This window comes from Ambystoma mexicanum, chromosome 11 (genome assembly GCF_040938575.1).
Source record: "Ambystoma mexicanum isolate Mex_15411 chromosome 11, UKY_AmexF1_1, whole genome shotgun sequence".
Lineage (NCBI taxonomy): Eukaryota > Metazoa > Chordata > Amphibia > Caudata > Ambystomatidae > Ambystoma > Ambystoma mexicanum.
In genome coordinates this window covers 1,071,717,734-1,071,740,037 of record NC_090934.1, presented here as the reverse complement: position 1 = coordinate 1,071,740,037, position 22,304 = coordinate 1,071,717,734, and positions in this window count along the sequence as shown.

Genomic DNA, 22,304 nt, shown 5'->3' with positions numbered 1-22,304 from the left:
CTGTCCATTCACCCTCTCCATCAAGGCCATTTACTCACCCCTCCATCTACTCCATCCACTCGATCCACTCCAGCCTTCCCATCCGTTCCATCTACTTCATCCGTTCTATTCACTTCATCTGTTCTACCCACTTCATCCATTCCATCCACTTTCTTCATTCCATCCACTTCATCCGCTCCATCCATTTCATCTGTTCCATCCACTTCATCCATTCCTCCACTTCATCCGTTCCTCCACTTCATCCGTTCCTCCACTTCATCCGTTCCAACCTGTTCCATCTACTTCATCTGTTCCGTGCACTCCATCCATTGTATCCATTCCATCCACTCCATTCGTTCCATGCACTCCAACCGTTCTATCCACTCCATCCGTCCCATCCACTCCATCCTTTCCATCCACTCCGTCCATTCCATCCACTCCGTCCATTCCATCCACTCCAACCATTCCTTTCACTCCATCCGTTCCATTCACTTTATCCGTTCCATCCACTTCATCCGTTCCATCCACTTCATCCGTTCTATCCACTTCATTTGTTCCACTCAGTCTATCCGATTTAGTTACACTATCTGTTTTAGTCTTTCTGTCTGTTCGATCAACTCCCTTTGCTCTTTGTTTTCTCTAATTCGACAGCCGGGGGTTTTTGTTTATTGTGGCAATTTATTCCGTTTGTTCTAAGCGCCGTTACTTTAGGGGAAGAGCCACATTTTCAGTAGTTTGCGGAAAGACATGTAGTCTTCGGTGAGTCGATTGCGGGGTGGAAGCAAGTTCCACAGAGTGGGGGCTAAGGCTGAGAATGATGATCCTCCTAACCTGACTCAGTTGGTGTTTGGTATCACTAGGAGGAGGGCAGAGCAAGATCTTGGAGTGCACGGTTGATGGTAGGGTTTTAGCTTGTCCTGTAGGTATAGAGGTCCGGTTTTATGCATTGCTCGGTGGGAGATGCATAATGTTTTGAAAGTCACCCTTCGTCCAACCGGGAGCCAGTGGAGAGTTTTGAGAGCAGGATAGGTGTGGTCTCTTGGGCCAAGTGCTAGAAGCAATTTGGCTGCAGCGTTTTGTGCTCTTTGTAGTTTAATGAGGTGGTATGCTTGGACCCCGAGGTAGGGGGAGTTGGCATAGTCCAGTCTTGAGATACAACAGATTGGACAGTGGCGAGTCTGTTGGGAAAGGAGAAGTAATGAAAAATGTGTCTAAGAATTTTGAGGTGGTAATCGCAGGACTTAGAGAAGTTGAGTTGGCGAGAGAGAGTTAGGTCAGAGTCGAGAGCACATCCAAGGTTTTTTACTGTGGTTGAGGTGGTCGGTGGATTGCCCATGGATGGTGGCCAGGCTAGAGGGTGGGGGAGAAGCTTGGTGTTGCCACACACCATGATTTCAGTTTTGGTGGGGTTTAAGAGGAGATGGTTTGTGGTCTTCCAGTGATCAATGTCAAGGAGCAGGTGGCGAGGTCGGGCTGACAGTTGGGGTTTGAGTTGAGGTGTTTTAGGATTAATTGGGTGTCGTTGGCGTAGTTATAGCACAGGATACTGTGCGAGCGGATTATTCCTGGGAGGGTGGACATATAGAGGTTGAACAGGAGGGCTGATAGGCATGCTCCTTGTGGAACTCTGGTATTGACTGGTCGGGCGGCGGAAGCAAAGGAGGAGAGGAGGTTTATATGGTTCCTATTGTTGAGGAAGGATTCTATCCACTTGAGAGCGTTTCCACAGATTCCTAGTGAGTATAGGCGGTCGAGGAGGATTGAGTGGTTGATTGTGTCAAAGGAGGCGGATAGGTCTTGAAGGATTAGTGCAGCGCATCCCGCAGAGTCTGCAGTAATCTTAAGGTCGTACCAGATTGAGGTCAGAGTGGTTTTGGTTTTGTGTCGAGGTCTGAAGCCTGATTTGGTAGGGCCTAGGAGATTTTTGGCTTCGACAAAGGCATTTATTTGGGAGTATGGGGTTAGATCAATGAGTTTAGCAAGGAACCTGGTGTTTGAGATGGGGCGGTAGTTTTTGGGGTCGAGAGGGTCGAGGGAAGGTTTTTGTAGAAGGGGTTTGACCTGAGCAGTTTTGAAGGCGTCGGGAAAGATTCCTGACGGGTTGAGGCGGGGCAGGGGTCAAGTGGGGAACCAGATGGTTTCCAGGCAGAGAGGAGTTTGAGAAATTGGTCTCTTGATATTGGTGTGAACGAGTCGAAGGTGGGTTGGGTTGTTGTTGTTGTGGATTACGTGGCAGGGACATGAGGGCCAGTTTATTGAGAGAATTTGTTATTTCGAGAGCAGTGGAGTGAGAGTGAGTCGCAGAGCGGCTGAGATGGGGTTGATTGGGAGGTGGTACTGGTTGGTTTTGTGAATTCAGAAATTATTTTGTGGAGTTCTTTGCAGGGGTTTTCTCAGTTGAGAATTCGAGAGTTGTAGTGTACCTTTTTTTGCTTTTCAGATTTCGGCTTTGTAAAAGCAGTGGGTCCGGGCCAGGGTGGATCTACTCAGGTTGGTTTTATCTTTCCGCCATTTGCATTCAAGGCATTTATACAGTTGTTTTGCAGTCTTCAGTTCTGGTGTAAACCATTTGGGGTAAGCGCCACAGCGAGCGGAAGATTGGCAAGTGGGGGTGAGAGGGATTAGTGAGATATTGAGCCATGAGTCAAAGGAGTCGCTGGTCAAGGGTTCATTACGTGGGGTGGTTGGGGAAGGAGCTTGCAGCAGCGTATTGGCTAGGTCAGGGAGGAGTTTTAGTTTCTTCCAGCATTTGCGTTGCTTTGGGGGTTCTGGTTCTAGTATGGGGAGGTGGGCGGGTGAGTGAATGGTGAAAGGTACAATGAAGTGATCATACCAGATGATAGGTGTAGGAGGGCCTAGATGTATCTGGTCATGGGAGCTAAAGATGGCATCAAGGGTACGTCCTTTAGAGTGAGTTGGGCCGTTCATGTGAAGGCGGAGGTTAAGTGCATCTAGGCAGTCGACCAGTGAGTGGGTCATGGGGTTGTTTGGAATGTCTAGCCAGATGTTGAAATCCCCTAGAAGAGTGAGGGTGGGATGGTTTATTTGGATGGTGGCTATCGAAACACAGAGGTTGCTTGAGAATTTTCTGTCCTAGCCAGGGGGTCCGTAGATGATTAGGAAGCTGTGGGAGAATGTTGGGGGAAGGAAAGTTTGACGAGGAGTGACTCACAGGAATTCCCAACGCAAGCACAAACTGTCTGCTCACAAGATACTCACGGGTCACCCCATGAGAGTGGGAACTGCTCTCCACACTGCCCCAAATCTCCTGAACTTGCATTTAGAGGTTGACACAGTGCTCAAGTGCCATCACATTTTGATTTCATCTGTTCGCTCTCTCCATACTTAGGTCCGACCTGACCTGCCTGAACCAGCTACTGAACCCTGTCATCCTCTACAGCCCGGGGACTGGATCCTAGTAAAAGTTTATCAGCGGAAGTTAGCACTTCAGCCTAGGTATTAGATCCTACTGACCACCCACACTGTCTTCTAGAGCACTGGACTGACGATGTGTGTCCATCTAGCCCACTGCGGCAAGGTCTCTGCACCTCCCACCCCTCTGAGGACACCTCCGCTGCGCCTGATCTTCCACGGCCTGTCCCTTCAAGCGCTGCAGACCCTGCACGGGTGACACCAGAAACAGAGACCGCTGCTCTCAATCCCCCAGTATACTCAGGTCCTGGACCACGACATGTGGCTTTGCCACTTGTTTGAAGTGGTGCAGTCCCTCCAGGAACTGCTGATCAAACTCCTTCATCAAGCAGTAGAGGTCCCAAAGGGCACAACCCCGATTCATGTTCTCCTCCTGGCGTACCACCTCTAATGTCTGACCCTCATGGATCTCACAACGCAGACCTGGAAAGGTTCACCGTGCGGTCCCGCAGGAGACCAACAATGTGCTAGTGACTCAGGCCCAAGTGGAAACTGGCCAGCCCACATGCTCCTGGATCTGTGCCCCCCCCCCCCCGACGATGATGAATCCACCGGATGTGGTGGTGCACTGGCAAAAGTTGGAAGCTATCACCACTGACAAGCCAGTGCATACTGGTCTTGGTCCTTCTTGCTATAACCTCTTAGTCATTCTCTTTGTCCTGATGACCTGTGGCTTTGGTACTATGAATATTTTTAGTCTGAACTTTTAGCAAAGACCACTATGACCACAAATGTAACTCTTGAATGTTTCCCCTTATCAGACCCCTCTGAGAACTTTGGAACTTTGACGTTTCTCCACCTACAGAACTGCTGTCCTATGAACCTTTGGACTGCTGAGGTCATAGATGTGGGCATGCTGCATCCCACTGACACCCTGTGAACTGACCCTTATTCTTTGACCCCTACATAGCAGGAGGGGGCACAGCATTGGCCAGGCTCTCTAGAGCTCCACACTTGAGCGTTGGCTCCGGTTGTCCACTACGCAGGGTTATGTAACTACTGTTGTCATAATCAGTTCACTGGTTTGTTTCCATCTCACTGTGATTGCTGCTTTCTGAACCATCTGTCATGAAAACGATAGTCCCTCTGCTCATCCCTGGGTTCATATTGAGAACACCCTCCTGCACTTCACCTGGCAGTATGCCTGCATCTTTAATGTTACCAACTGTTGTTTATGTGTCCACCAACCTCATGATTTATCCTCCAAGTTTCCCATAGTCCACATCCCCTTCCAAGTGGGTGATGTTTGCCTAAGCCTCAAGCTGGTTACCAGATCCCCTGGCCCTGGACCCTGCAGTGATGCACACTCCAAAATAGGATTTACAGATCCTCCTAATTTTTCAACTCCAAACCAGGTGCTCAATAAGCTAGCCACCCTTCATCTCTCCACTCAGGCTACTGGCCTTGTGTGCTATGTCAACTGGGGTCCGCTATCATGGGGAAAAGCAAGTGCCAATACTACCTGTCCACCAACACTAGTGTGATCATTAATATTGTACCTTTGCTTTTGACCATGATTTCTCATTTGCCCAATCCAGCTACACCAAGTATTCCGGAGCCAACTTTATCTGTGGGGACAAGGCTTACCCCTAGCTGCCCATCAACTGGGGTGGGAGTTGTTAGATGGGATATGTCTTGCCTGCTGTGCACCATACCTACTCACCTCCAACTCAGCAAAGCCCTGAGAAATGCTCCACCTGGGAGAGATGTATCGCCCAGATGGCTTACCTCATACCAGCCCTGGGGATCAAGGCAAACCAAGACTGCCTGACCTCATTGTCTCTTTTTGTAGAAGATATTGCAAATTCCATGATAGCCGCACTCACACTTTTTTGGCAGGAACGGATATCTATCCACACCATGGTACTCCTGAATCGTATGGTACTGGACACCCTCCTAGAATCACAAGGGGGTGTATGCGCAATTGAGAAGAGCGAATGCTGCCCTTTCATTTCCAGCTATGCCAGCAACATCTCAGATATCATCACTCACACCCATAGCACTGTACGCCTCCACACCAGTTCAGAAGCAAGCTGGTCATTTGGGTCTTCGATCCTAGACATCCTAGGATCCCTGGGTGCAACCATAGTCAGATTCTTCTCATAATCATGGTTCTGATTCTAAGTCTGTCATGTCTAATGACACAGATAAGGATTGGTTTTGGGACTGAGCGATGCATATCGAAAACATTATGGGGTATAGAATCTGCGAATAACCCTCTCTTGAAAATGAAGCAGTTTAGACGCATGTGTTTGATGGGGATTTAGAAACATTGAGAAAACAGTTCCCAATTGGGCAGGGGTAAAGTATATATAAATGAGCGCCTAATTGAGTGTAACACGATCGCTTAACAAAGCGGCGGCATGCAATGTGTTTGTGCGGTATTTGCATGTATTATGGATTCTATAACCGGGCCGTTTATTTTAGTATTGTAATATGCATATATTTTGAATAAAAATTGTGGTTTTAAATGAGAATAAAAATCTGTTGTTTATAAAAACTGACTGTGTCTATATGTTGAGCTGTTACGGGTAACATGTCTGCCCTGAATCTGTCAAAAATATATTATGATGAATGAGGTGTCGGTAGTTATGGAGGTATTGACAGCCTGTGTCGTAAACTGCGAACTGATGGTGAGAAGGTGTCACGGGGAGCGGTTAAGATGCGGCTTTCAGGGGAGGATACCTACACGCTACACAAACCGGCCCGAAAACATTTTAAACAGTGAATGACAGTGGTATGCAATGTCAATCAGCAGTGGCAGGCAGATATTATGGATCTGAGTCAACTTTGCGAAGATAACAGTGGTTTTTGATATATTCTAGCCGTCATTGATGTTCAATCAAAATATGCTTACGTCGAGGCTTTGAAGAACCAGGCAGGCCACAGCGTGGCAATGGCTTTTAAGTGCATATTTAACAAAGGGTCCCAGCTAAACTAAAGATGGACGCTGGTAAAGAGTTGTTAATTAAGCCATTGTAGAATCTTCTAAAGCAACACGGTATGTACCACTTAGTAACACACTCTAAAGTTAAAGCCTCCATTGTAGAACGTTTTATACGAACATTTAAAACACGACTCAGGTGATTTTTTACAGCTAAAAACACCCGAAGATGTATGGAGGTGCTACCCGCATTTATAAATGTATATAACAATATGCATCATAGATCTATTAAAACCAACCCTGCTGATGTAACATCAAAGAATGCCCTGGAGGTCTGAAAAAAACTGTACGGTGAAAGACTTTTTAAGAAGACAAAACTTATTCCCCTTAAAAAGGGGGGTCATGTGCGGATTTCAAAACACAAGGCCGTCTTTACAAAGGGGTATGAGCAGAACTACAGCAATGACCTCTTTATTGTAGAAGCAGTGACTCAGAGGGAGGGTGTCTATATATACACACTAATTGATTATTCCGGCGATGGTGTTCAAGGTGTTTTTTATAGGGAGGAGATCCAGAAAGTCAGTAATGACCAAAAGCGAGTTTATAGAATTGAAAAAGTCATAAAAAGTAAAGGCTGTGGAGCCATAAAACAATATCTAGTTAAATGGCTGGGGTGGCCTGACAAATTCAACAGTTGGGTGTCAGCTGGATCCCTAGAGACCACAGGTGTGTAACGGTGGTCAAAATGGAGTCTGCATCTTTTTATATCATGCTTCCCTGCAACGCTTCAGCGAGACATTTCCAGGGAACAAAATATCCAACTTCACTGTGAAGTTGGCCAAACCCGGAAATCTGGAGGAGCTGTGGACGATGGCGCTCACCGAAGTTCAGTACATCCGATCGTGGGACACTTTAGCCATGGGGGAAGCAACCTTTATTATAAAACGAACAAACCCACTGGCTGGGTGGATTTCCCAAGGAGCATTATTCGAATATACTGGAACTTGTGAGAGTCATCAACAAGACTGTATCAAACATACCCGAATCTGAGGACACTATGCTACAACTACACCCCCAGCAGTGTAACGTTTTTCTACAGGGTCCACACCCGTCTGTTAGGTTTTCAACAGCGGAGCGACTGCGCAACATACTGGGGACTGTGCAACACATTAGAAGTAAAGAACCGTGGGATAATACCTGCGCCGACATTAAAAGGTTTTTTTATAGCTTATTGCTCTATAGCGGTGTTGTGGAGTATAAACGGGTAGGGGATAGCTATGCCACACTACTTCGATCCTTGGAGATTAAAGGGAAAAACAACGATATTGTGAACATTCAATACAACAAACCCAACTATGTTCCTTTGTGTTAAATCCATTTTGACACCATCAACATACAGATAAGAGACGACCAAGGGCAGTTTTTTATCATTTAAATACAGAGATATCTGGCTGTGGTTGCACTTCAGACCACTCTGGATGAAAGATTAACAAAACAGCCTTATAATGGCTGTGGTAAAGAACTATGGAGACCCCGGTCCCTATATGGAATATTACATGAACCAAGCCTGTTACGGCGATCAGCCATATTTTAGCGGAACTCCGGTCATGTATGGGGCGGAGCCCGGTGGTATCTTTAAAAGTCTTTTTAGACACGCGATGCCCTTTCTACGTTGGGGTTTTGAATTAGTTAAACCGCATGTGAAAGCGGTCACTGGCAATATTGCAAAAGACGTTGTGGGAATCGTGACAGCTGCGGTTGCTGAGCGGCTTGGCCAACAGAAAAAGCAGGGGCAGGATGAATCCGGCCTCATTTATAAACCACGTAGGAGCGTTAAGAGGAAGAGGTTGGTGCCTCTGCTGCACGGCCGCCCGAAACCCACGAGGAAAGCAGATCAAAAGCCTGAGGCGCACAAGCGAATAAGAAGAAGAAGAAACGCGGTATTTCTAAAAGACAAAAGGGCGTCAATATTTTTTCAAGAAGAATGGCCTTCTTACACAGAGAGCCTCATCACGTGTTCGGCTGTATTCCCGGCTGTAATACCACCTACTGTAATAGCCCTAGCACCGACGGGTCAGGTGGTATTACCACCGGATCCCGGGTTGGGCCTTAACGGTAAATCCCCTTTCCTGATTGGGTCTATTGAATCTAATGGGGAATTTTCGGTGCTAATACTGTGGGCTAATACAGCCGAAAACAGGGATTCTAACCTCCAGAATAGTGCTGGAGGTAAAACAGCCGATTTAGTGCCCAACTCGTGATAGGGCCTGCCCTTAAATGCGGCGGTAACACTGTTACCATTGCATTTAAGGGCTACAGCCCAACTCGTGATGAGGCCCAGAGCCTTGGGGGAATGTGTAAAATCAGAACTCAATCTTTTTACAATGCCCCTGACACAGAGCAGCATTGATAACAGTTTCTTTATCGAGGTCTCGCCTTTGGCTGCTCTATCACCATTAGCACCCAGCACATTATTTGTATCGGGCTCGACCGACATGTATCTGAATTTGAACGATACACTTGCGCATCTAACCTGTAAAATAACAAAGGCGGATGGAACCAACACATTGGCTGCAGCAAGTGTGGGTACGATCGCTTACCCGATAGCCAGCATGTTTAATCAGGTGGACGTGACGTTGGGAGATCGAATTTTAACACGTAGGGATAATATGTATGCCTACAGGGCCTGCATAAAGAGTCTGTTAAATTATGTCCGTCCTGGATAAGCAGCTTTCGGCTGGGATTTTTTTACCACGCTAACGCGGGGCATTTTGACATCACAGCTCTGGAAACCAATAACAAGGGATTTGTGAAAAGAGCCTATCACGCCAGGACCAGTAGAGTATTTGATTTACTGGGCCGGCTACACGCTGACCTTTTTTTCAGGACAAACTATTGATCAACAGTGTTGATCTTAAAGTGAACCCATCCAGAAACACAAACGCTTTTTGTCTCATGAGCAGGGACACCGAACAGTACAAACTAGTCATCTTATCGGCCAGTTTATTTGTTAAACGTGTAAGCGCCTCTCCGACTTTTAGACTGGCGCATGCAGAGGCGCTGCAGGTATCTAACATAAAATATCCCGTGGAGCGAGTCGCTCTTAAAGTCTTCAGCATTCCTACTGGTTGCCACGGAACCAGTCAAGACAGCCTGTTTCTTGGGCAGCTCCCAAAGATAATCATCATGGGAATTGTTGAAACAACGTTGCTTACCGGTACACATGATAAAAACCCCTTTCACTTCAAACACTGTAAAATGAACGATGCAGCTCTGCACAAGGACACAGTTCTAATTCCTGTCAAAGCATATACACTCAATTTTGGACTGCAGAATATAATCAGAGAGTACATGGGGTTGGTGGCTGTCACTGGAAAGCACATCAGTTTTATTCACATGCAATGAGTATGCGCTCGGCTTTACCTTGCTGGCCTTTGATCTAAGACCCGATAACGCATCAGCGGGTCATTTCAACCTCATGAGGAGCGGAAACCTATGTGCTGAAGTAAAGTTTGAAAGAAACTTAATTGCCACATATTCCCTGCTAGTGTGGATTGTTTTCAATAGCGTTCTTGAGATCAATGCGCAAACAAACATACTTTTTGATATTTAATGGAAACCCTACAGATAAAAGGATTTTTGCGTAAACATAGACACACTCGAAAAACATTTCATGGTATGTATGCCAGCGACACATGTCCCAAACGCCTACCCAGTAATCGCCTGGTTAGCCTGGTGGTGAACACTGATCCTGAGGCCCGGGCTGGAACACACTGGATAGCTTTGTGGCTGGAAGGAGATGTGCTAACAGTGCTTGATAGTTTGGCAGACTTACCGCAAGACGCCATATATGCCAGAGTTTTAATGCACTATGTTAAAAGCATTGCAAAGTATTTACGTTATATTACTGTAACGTTCAAGACTCTAAAGCCCTGACCTACGGTCAGCACTGTATATTCTTTATCAGCCAAATGTCAGAATGTAAATCGCTGGCGGCTGTTTTGAAAATGTATTCGAGCAATTGCATGCAAAATGACCAAATGGTGACCAGATTTGTCAACAAGATGTTATCTAATGTGTATAGATCTCACAAAAAGTTAACAGTGTGTCAAAAATGTAAATGTTGATCATCTATACACTGATACATGTATCATTAAAAAAAAATTTAAATCAATAAACATTGTACGTTATTATACATACTAAATAACATAACATAATAAACAACCAGTCATGTTTATGAATTTAAAACTTTTCTTAATAAAAAGACATATTTAATACTGAAAGAAAAGAAAGGTTATAGCAGAATATAGTGGCGAAGAAACATATAGGTTCAACAATAATTGGGGGTCCTATTATTCAGATAGCCATATAGGCCTGCTGTGGCCCTGGCGTGGTCGAGACGTTTCAGAGGCATGCATGCCAGAGGCTGATAAAGAATCTGTAACGCAACTGGTATTCCAATCCTTTTCGGGCTGGGTGAGCAGGGACTACTTATGGGGGTGCTTAATGGGCTATGTTGTTGGCGCGGAGTTGCCGGAACCCCAGTTTTTAGCCGCTCCAGAAGGCGTTGCTGCGCGACATTACCCACAACCAAAGTCAGAATATTTAAATCAGCCACTGACTGCATAAACTTGTTCCAGCCGATGGGTGCATTTATTGTAGCAGTGGGGTTTTGGTTTGTTACACTTTGTGCTTGATCATGCAAGTTTCAACCCCTTAAAAGCCTGCCTTTATAAATAAACTCCCCTTTATCGGTCCACGCGGCCACATCCTTTGCAAGTTGCATCTTATGTAGCAATAGTCCTGCATTAGGTTTATAGCGTTGGCTAAGAGTGTTTGCCACATCAGCCACAACAGGATCTGTCCCCGGTGGTTCCCCCAATCCACTAGATTTTTCTGGCGGCATGGATAAAATTAGTTTGTTTTTCTCTGGATCGTCGTGTCAGGTGTGGTTTAAGTATATGTGTAGAATATTTGAGTATAATGCTGGTTTATCATGTACCGATAAATCAGATCTGTTTAAAACATCCTTCATTTCCGAGTCAAGACGCATGATAGCAACTTTTTGTATATATAATCCATCAGGAGTTTGTGAGTCGTCAGGTTTTCTAACTGACGCTTGTCCACCAGATACATTTTATGGGTGTGTACCATTATTGACCCGCAAGCAAGCTGGTGATTAGTGGTAAGGCTATGCCAATGAGCGATCCTATGAACCCACCGGATTGCAAAACCACTTTTCTTTTAGCCCTTAGCAATATTTGCTTATTGCACAGTTTCTTGATGACCTTCTTTTTCTTTTTCAACACACTCATCAGAGGCCACCCCTAGAATGGCTTTGCATTGCTGAGGGGTGGCATTTACAAGCATTTTCAAAAGCGCAACATTTTCCGTATGCGTGTTGACATGGTGAAAGAGTGACCAAGTACTGATGCGATATTGTGCTTAATGTTTTTTAGATGTCTTTCTTGGGATATAAACAACGGGCAACTCTGGCAGAAATATATCGGTGCGCAATCTATAATCCTCTAGAGTGGTAGTTTATAAATCAACCAGGTGATATCCGTAGAGTTTACTGGTCGCGTCTTCAAAAGCTTCCATGAAAAAAGGCGTTTTGTTCAGATACATCTGGCGGGCTAGCACGGCTAGTTGCTGTTTATCCCGTGGGTTTTTAAATAACACTATATAGCTAGCGTTTAGTGTTATCGATCTGTTACTCTTCACCTTGTTAAAAATGTTTATATAACATATGCTCAGATTGCATCGATGGGAATATTGAGTAAAGGCTTTTTCTAGTTCAGCGTTCTGACCCCCCCTCTGTCATCAAATCGTCCACAATAATCATATTCACCATGCTCGGCGGTAATAAACGATCATCAGTGAGACTCTCTGGCATACCTTCTACAAACCAAAGGTGTTTAAACTACTGTTGTAGGGTGTTGTAAAGAGGTTGCTAGCAACTGTATAGCCAAATAATATTTCCGGGGATATGTGATACTGCAGTGTGGGCATTTTCTAAATGTTTTTCAACAAAGTAACTCTTCCCTCAGCTAGAGGGACCGATCAGCACACACGCGCCTAGTATCCATAATGACAAATACCTGCGCAGTAGCGAAGTATGTACAGATATCCATGTTTGAGCCTCTCGGGCGAGTTTAAATCACCTCGGATGGGTAGCTTTTCAAGCTACTAAACGTTGATAAAACAAACATTACTATATCTGCGCATTTCTATTTACTGTTAAAGCGCTATGTGGAAACTTACTGAAAACTGTATAAAACACATGTATTATATAACACACACAACATAGCTTTAGAAGTTATGATGAATCATTCAGCAAATAGCATCCCATCACACCTGTAAAAACACTGATCATACCTGTAAAAAACATTGGGTCAGCATTTGTTAGCAGTGTCATGACACATGTTTTCAAAAATAAAAGAACTCTGCTTGTTGTGACCTCGGGCCCCTTTGATTGAATCAAAAACAACACGATAAAAAAGAACTCCATACTTTGGGGCCCCCCTAGACACTCCTTGGGCCCCTTGGATGAATCAAAAACAAAAAGAACAACTACATATGTTGGGCCCCCCCCAGAGATTTCTCGGGGCCCCTCTGGATGAATCAAAAACAAAAAGAACTCCACATTTTGGGGCCCCCAGACATTCATCCGGCCCCTCTGGATGAATCAAAAACAACAAAAAACAACTCCAATGGGTGCAAGCTGTAATCCAGGCATGCCTACTGATGAAATTACAAAACAAATCCCTAGCGTCGGGGCCCCCCCAAATCCATCGGCCCTTGCTGATGCTCCAAAATCAATGAACCACCCATCCTTGGGGCATTTAAAACATTCATAATTTGTTCATCCCAAGAGAGCCAGGCGGGCCAGTTGATGAATTCCCAAAAGAACTCTGTGGCATATGCCCCCCAGATGCATTGCGCTTTACCGCTGTAACAGCACTGTCGGACCCCATCCATGGGTCGTTGAAACATTCCAAAGCTGTTGATCCGTGCAAAACAGGCCCCATCGTAGAGCCTGCACGAGATCCGGTAGAGACAGGCAAACCCGTCCCTGTGCTCTCAAAACATTCTGAATTTGCTGGTCCACACAAACACCCCCACCCCTTGGAGACTTTTGATCACTTATGAGGCCCCCAGACATTTCGGCCGGCGTTACAAAAACTCCAGAAACAAGCGGCCCAGTGATGATTTCACAAAAGACATCTTTGCGGTGGGCCCCCAAATCCATTAGCCCTTGCTGCTCTAACAAAAAACAGTAGACCCTGTCCTGGGTCCGATATTCTCAATTCCTGGCACACAATGAATAAACCCACAGTGCAACTCTTACATGTTTATAAATACTAACACTCTAATTAAGCCTTCACATGTTTTCCAAACACCCCTGTTCACCCGCACACAACCATATTAAACCTGTATAACAACCAAACACAGGGTCCTGAAAATTTAAATTTCAATCCATATATATATATACATATATATATATATATATATATATATATATATATATATATATATATATATATATATATATAGACACATGAAGTATCTCCCATAATCGTGCAAAAGGTACCAAAACCAGCAATTGTGGGAGAAACAGATAGCCCGGGCACTCAGAGACTTTGCTTCATTCAGAAAATAGTTTTATTGTTAAAACGTGCATCACTACATGCTGCAGTAGACTATAAACAGACTGCCAATCTGGATGGACCAGCAGAGTAACACACTCACTCTAACGGATAGAGAAAACACCATGAGTTCCGCTCGAAACTCGAGCTTCTTCAGGCGAGGATAGGGCTATCTGTTTCTCCCACAATTGGTGGTTTTGGTACCTTTTGCAAGATTATGGGAGATACTTTGTGTGTTTATTTAGAGTCTAGCCCACTCGAGCCTTAGAGCACCGGCCACGTAATGAGGCAGAGTGCTTTGCTATTGGGCAAGCAGTTTCTCAACATATATATATATATATATATGTATATATATATATATATATATATATGAATCTCAGCTACAACACGTTGTCAATGTCTTTTTCTTGTAAGCGTGTGCATACACGTTCAGGGCCTAAGTGCATTCAATAATTTTCTTTTTGTCACTGTGGTTACTTTACTCAGGGCTCACCACACCCATTTGTTTTGCCACAGGTCCACAATTAAAAACCACACCACACAAAGCGCATATAGTGTTTGTGCACAGCTGTTTTCCTAGAGTCAAAAGTATTCTAAATACTTATACATATCTAATACCCTCTCCAGCCAAAACATATATTTGTTTTAAAATAACAAATGTGTTATAAAATAAAACTGTGGCTGCTTTATGCAATCTTCCCTGTGTCTATATAAATGCCCTGTCTGTTGGGTTTGTCAATTGCTTTTTTTTCTCCTATAAATGTGCTAATTTGCAATACTGTTTAAATCCGCATTTTCGTTTTTAGAGCTGTCATAAAAAAATTGTAAAGTGGGATTTCCTTCACAGAGAGGCCTATTCAGACATGTGCTGTGTGCCAGTTCACAATGCCTCATGTTGCTTGTGTGCGTAGTCAAAACCACCTAGCTTGTCACAATATTGTGCATGCTGTGTCAGCACTGTATGTGGCTATAGACCCTAGCCCTAAAGGTTTCATTTTACACAAAGAATGTCCCCGCTGCTGGAAACTTTGTAAACCAGCTCAACTGTGGCAAAGACCCTCTCCAGCAAAACAACATAAAATGTGGATTACAAAATGACCTTATTGCACCAGTTAGATTCCAGAGACAGTTTTTCCTTTTCCATGCGCACTTTAACTTAAATATATGAAAATGCAGGCTAGCAGTTAATCCTGCCCGCAGCTAAAGAATACACAAATTTTGTTTTAAAAGCTCTGTTTGCACCGTTAAATAGAAATACACAGGGCTAGATTCTAGAACATACACTTTTAAAATGGTTTTCACATCTTGTTTAAATATTTTACACTTTTAAAACACGGCTATTTATTTACAAGTTTGCAGTAAATACAAAGAATCAACTCACTTTTTAAAAGTAGAATGCCTCTTTCGTCACCGGACTTTAGATGTCCTGGGGTCTTCAGTTCCGGGCGGGGCTTGCAAATGTCCTGAAATCCACAGCGATCTTCTGGCATGCTTCGAAAGCATGAGTTTTAAAGACATCCAACCCCACTCAGCAGAACACCCCCCATCCGGCCTATTGCATGTGCAGGCTGCTGGTGTCCTTTGGAAAGTCACAGGGAGTTTAGAATACAATGGGTCATTCACATGTCCTTTAGACACAGCAGTCACATGCCGGCTGAAGATTACATGCGCCTTGGGGCTACGCTTCCTTTACAATGAATGGGGCCATGTAAATACAGTTTAGTCACAATAGGCTCATGGCGGCGTGTGATTACAATAGCCTCAGGGCTTCATTGCAAGGTTGGATCATTCTGTTGTGGCTTCATACCATTTGTAATAAATAGGGGAGCTGAAATAGCTGAGTCAGAGCACCAGGCCTTGTGTGTGTGTCATCACCTGTGAATTCTCTGCCCTGCTGCAGCATTTTCATAAAGGCAAGCTGCAGCTGTGTTGCTGGAACACTGCTTTCTGCACACCAGAGAGAATGGTAGAATGCAGTGTCCCAGCATGTTGCATGGGTTTGCCTGTGGGATTTTGTGTAGCCCTGGAATTAGATCCTCACTTTTCATTTTGTTATATATTATAAACTATATATTCACAGGCCCTGTAACTCAGCAGTTTTTTTTTAAAAAAGCATAGCACAGCTTTTGGCAAAATATGTTCACAACGCTTGATATCATTTTGATATCAAAACATTTTGATATCAAAAAAATAATTTTGATCTAAAAATATGTTGATATACAAAATTTAGAATTTTGATATAAAAATAGCAATATATTTCTGATATAAAAAAGTGATATGATTTTTTTATTTGATATAAAAAAATCGATATTAATTTGATATCAATTGTTTTAATTTTTATATAAACTTTTGGTGACATTTTTATATAATTTTTTTTTAATTTTGATATACAATTTTTTAATATACTTTTTTAAATAAAAATTACATTTTGATATACAAATGTGTTGAACATGTTTATATACAAATATTTTTATTTTGATATAAAAAATACAAATATTTACATTTTTGATATACAATGTTAACCTTTTTATATACTTTTTTACATTTTGATATAAAACATCTGATATAATTCTGATATAAAAAACATCCAATATCAAAAATGTTTGATACAAAAAAATGTATATGAAAGTTTTTACATGTTTATATAACTTTTTTGATATCAAACCAAATTTTTTGATAACACTTTTTTTGTTTTGTTTTTGAAAATAGGAATAATATAAAGTTTATATAAAATTATTCAAAGGCCTATCAAAGGCCAGCTTTATATAATATCATGACATCATACCATCAAGGCCACAACCCACTCCCGTGTCATCAAAGCATCACCAACACCTCACACTCGCCGACTAACTCCTCAAAACTCATTATGCCCTCGATCAAGCAATAGCGCACACGCGTTCTCGCATATTAAAAACATTTTAATATAAACTTCATATCAAACTGATATAAATGATACCCTTTTCATATCAAAACATATCAAACTTCCTATAAAAATACACATTTGATAACATTTTGATATCTTTTTGGTATCAAAAGTTTTTGATATTAAAATTCATATCAAAAGCCTATCAAAAGGGGGCAGGACTAAAGACACAAAGGGGGCGTTCCCACATGTCAAAATGTACTTGAAGAGGAATGGAGTCCCCCCATCTACTACTGAGGATCTAAGAAGCTGGGAGAGATTCTGAGAGCACAGGGCAGAAGAAGGAAGGGGAGACAACAACACGACACTGGAACAAGACTGAGTGACAGAGGAGTGGGGAACGGCAGAACAGGGGTCCGGCAGGATGGGTTACCTACAGTTGCCACGCAAGTATCAGAAGTAGGATGCTGCCATAACACCACTGTCGGGGTCCAGAGTCAGCACATCAATCAGCACACACCCCAGAGCGGAGAAAGGCTAGACTGCATCCTCCTGCAACCTAAGGGAGAAACACTGTCAGGGTCAGTAAGCCCTAAGGCCTCCAGTGCCACCAGCCCCACAGTGACCAGGAGTCAGGTCAGGCAGGAATCGTGACAGATACAGTACACATCTTCTTCTTGGCTCCACTTGGAAGAGACTGGGATAAATGTCTACTAAGTATGGGGTTTATCTACGAAAGAACAAGGTCATGGCAGGTTCAGGCTCAGACTGGACTTTAGCTCTTGAAGGGCCAGCCCAACATGCTATTGTGGGCAAGGTTTTTGGGCCAAAGCGGGCCAGTTTGATGAATGATTGCAGTGTGGAGTGGGAAGTTTTGACTAATGTTACGGTCTAAATGTGATTTAAAATGCGCTATTTGCAACATAATTTACCACAAATAACCCATTAGGTGCTACTTAAACTGTGTGTCACGAAACGTATTGAATTGCCTTTTGCTATTGCGGGTCACTTTTATAGTAATGCCCAGGCATATGTTACGCCTTAGTCTGACCTTAGTCTAGTCTAAATCAACAGTGTCAGGAAGGGATAAAGTTCTAGCCAAGTTGAAAGAATATACTCTCCATGCGACAGCATCTGGACATTTTCTTGAACGACAGCTTTTCAGGCACATTTTGTGTCTCGAGCGGACAGAAATTCAGATCGATATTTCCTGCAAGCTGTGGAGATCTTTTCAGTTTGAAAGTTTAGCGGACTGTCATGGCTGCTTTCAGTAGATATTGATATGAATTCTTGTCCATCTAAAGAAGAGTGTTTGATGAAACGTTGTGGCACATGAAATCTTTTTGATGCTGTAAAGTGATTAACAGCAGGAATGAAAAGTTAAACAAACATATGTATAAACATTTATAAAAATTCAGGCACTCGATGTATGGTGAGCATCCAAGGGTGCCTGGCAGTTTCTAAAGTGTGTGCTTCCAACTTGATTAGAAGTTTGTTTCTCCCAACCTCTAAGGCGTGTGCCATAAAACCCACTATTAAGCGAAAAGCGATCCAGTCTACGTTACATTAAAAGAAAATAATTGACCAGGGTTATTACTATTTTTTTATTGTTATTTTTTACATTTTTTATGTAATTACTATTGTGGAGTTCTTGACCTCCCCTAAGGTACCCTTCAGTATAGCAGAATCTCGGGATATAGTCCGAGCTGCTTCTTTGTTCAGCTCACACTCTCTGGGGATATAGCACCCTGCAACTTATTTGTTCAGCTCACACTCTCAGGGATATAGCTCCCTGCCACTTCTTTGTTCAGCTCAACACTCTCAGGGATATAGCGCCCCACCACTTCTTTGTTCAGCTCACACTCTCTGGGATATAGCGCCCTGCCACTTCTTTGTTCAGCTCACCCTCTCTGGGATATAGCGCCCTGCCACTTCTATGTTCAGCTCAAACTCTCAGGGACATAGCGCCCTGCCACTTCTTTGTTCAGCTCACACTCTCAGTGACATAGCGCCCTGCCACTTCTTTGTTCAGTTCACATTCTCAGGGATATATCACCCTGCCGCTTCTTGGTTGAGCTCACACTCTCAGGGGTATAGCGCCCTGCCACTTCATTGTTCAGCTCGGTGTCTCAGGGATATAGCCCTAGCTGCTGCTCTGTTCAGCTCACACTCTCAGGGATATAGCAACCTGCCACTTCTTTGTTCAGCTCACACTATCAGGGATATAGTGCCCTGCCACTTCTTTGTTCAGCTCACTCTCTCAGGGATATAGCACCCTGTCACTTCTTTATTCAACTCACACTCTCAGGGATATAGCACCCTGACACTACTTTGTTCAGCTCACACTCTCAGGGATATAGCATCTTGCCACTTCTTTGTTCAGCTCACAGTCACAGGGATATAGCCCTAGCTGCTTCTTTGTTCAGCTCACACTCTCAGGGATATAGGGCCCTGCCACTTCTTTGTTCAGCTCACACTCTCGGGGCTATAGGGCCCTGCCACTTCTTTGTTCAGGTTACACTCTCAGGGATATCGCGCCCTGGCACATCTTTGTTCAGTTCACAGTCTCAGGGATATAGACCTAGCTGCTTCTTTGCCAGAAATCCTTTTCACACGGTTAAGCACCCTGCTTGCTATTTGTAATCCATACCAGGCGGATAGTGCCTTATTCACAAATTCCCGATTAAGGGTTACAATGCCCAAGTTCCCTGTGATTGCTAGGTAATCTGTAGTCTCTACGGGAACCCTCATGTTTCTCTAACGTTCCCTCATAAGCGACATAGTTCCCTTCACACTTTTCGGTATATCTTGCCCTTTTGCTTACTTAATTAGGGATATGGTGCCCTTTTGACCCTTATTTTTTCTTAATACGGGATATGGTGGCCTTCTCATCCTTAAGGAATATCTTTTATCTCTACTTCTAAATAAGGGATGTAGGCGCGTCCCACTCTGAAGAATAATGTGCCCTTCTCACTTATAAGGGATTTGGTGTCCTTCATACTGGTAGGCCAGAACACGGACTCAGCAGGGGAAGGAGGCCCAGCTTCGGAGACCTCTCCTCAGCAACCACTAAGATGCCATCTTTTCCATTGAATTCTGGGCCTTCTGGGCTTGGTCCCAGCTCCTACCTCAGAGTGTCTGACTGGTGGTTGCTACCCCCGCTGTTGCTTTTGCTGCTGCCTCTGATGCTGTGGCTGTCCTGGATTGGCCTTTTATAGGTCCTACTTTCATATCACATTCTCTGATTGGTTCTCTAGCGCACATTTTTGGGAGGATTTTATCTTTTTTCTTCTGGGGCTAAGCTGGTTTTAGTTCATAGTCTGCATATTCTTGGTAGGTTTGAAGGTTCGGTCACCAGTGAGTGCTCGACCCTCGTGTGGACCAATGCCAGACAAAATCCCTTATTTGTAGGGTTGCTATATGGGCCAAAGTCTGTACGTTGAGGCTGAAAATGTACTTACTAGAATAGGACTCAGGCAACACTGGGTTGATTTTCTCCTTAAGTTTGGATTTCACATCACTATATTTGGGGCAGAGGCCTACAGATGGAGGGTGTCTCTTAAGCTCCTTACCTTAACATCCCCCACGTATCTCACAACTTAAGCTAAATTGCCCTAGTAATCCAAGGGTTATCTTGCGCAATTTCCAGCTTTAGACGCCAACCCTCCCTCACAAAGGAAATCGATCTTTCAAAACTAAACTTGATTTCACTTCAAGCGGCTGGTATGCTCTACAATTATGGTTTTAACTGCCACTGTGTCATGTAGAGAGTTTGCCAAACTTCCCATCCTTTCCTGCAAGATTAGCTGCCCATTAAAGATGGGGTTAGGCCGGATGCTACCGATGCGCCTCCCTGGTGGTGGTTGACATGGGGCTCTACGGGCCTGCTACTTCCCAGGAGATACAGTGAATTCACGGATAGTCCCAAGATAATGGATGGACTATTGAGAGACTAGAGTGCCAAAGTGCAGGTCTACCCTCGAATAACAAAGGGGAACCCAACCTTATGTTTACAATTTTGACTAATAGGAGGAAACTAGATCCAAACCAAATCACAAGCCTTTGCCAAGTGTGGGGGTTATTTGACACGGAAGTCGAAAGGCTACAATGCCTATCACATACTCCGGGAAGAATAGCACACATAATTTGCAATGCTGCCAACCTCTTCTCGGTTGCGGGAAAAGCTTACCTGTAAGAGAGCAGCGACCCAGTGAAACTCTTGTGGAGTGTATAAGCAGCCCCAGAAGGATGTCAGCACAGGCAATAGCAGGAAGACATGGAACCTCATGATGTTGGATTCTGCATGGCTGGAAATTCCAAGATGGTGCCCCTAACCGCACCACGCTGTAACTTCTTGCAAAACCTGATAGAGAACAATCAAGACCCCCAATTAATTAACCAACAGGAGCAAGGGCTTAATGATGGGCGGCCACTACCAAAAGGGGGATAACCAATCAGATTCCCAGATCCAAGCCCAAAAATGTAATAACCTATTGTGGAGGGACGAGAGACAGACTAATTGGGAGGAATATAAAAACAGGGATCTAGCCCACCTCGTTGTCTGGACTTTTTCCTGCATTTTGTTGCTGAAATTGTTTTATGGGGGAAAGGCCACCAAACACACCTCCCACAGCCTTACATGCCTCTGTCACCTCCCCACTACACAAAAAAGTTTCCCATAACCATGCCCCCTTAAAAAAAAAACACAATAAATGTGCCAGAACGGCCTTCTGCCCGATAGGGAAAGAAAAGGGCATTTTTGTGGGATGAGAAGACAGGGATCTGTGGTAATGAAACAAGTGGAAGCAAAAACAAAAACTGGATAGTAAACTAGGCAAAACAGATACAAAGAGATTAAGTGCAACAGGCAGGAAGTTAAGTTGTAAAGCAATTAGCAGCTAGAAGTACTCTTAATTATTACCCAAGTACTCCAACGTTCATGCACATGGGATTTGTGTCATTAAAGGGCGTCTGTTGCGTACTCTCCGACAACATGCATGTTGCCAGTCACGCGATGTTAGTGCAGCCAGAGAGATCTCTTACACACAGGTGCAAGATTAAAAGCCAGAAGCAACATGGCTGATCCGTATCCGCCAGAGCTGCATTACACTTGTCGTTATAGCATGCCCACAGGTCTTACCAATCCTCGACTATGCCACAGCAACAGGGACCCTTTGCTGAAGAGCCTGAAGCTGAGAGCAGTCACTATCCACTGCAACACTTGACTTAGGTGATGGGGAGCTTTAATGGGTATCACACTGGAATGATTCATAAATGAAGATGCTATAATCCAGAGTTCAGATCAAGACTATTTGAGGACATTCCATTAGAAATTCAGGAGTTATCAACCATCTGCAAGGCAGTCTATATTTTTTTGTGGGTACTAAGCATGTCCAAAAAAAACAATAATCTGGAACTCTTCCAGACATAAATAACATACCATATTGTAAAAGAAAACTCATACTTGTCTTTGGAATACAATCAGAAGGGGAGCAAA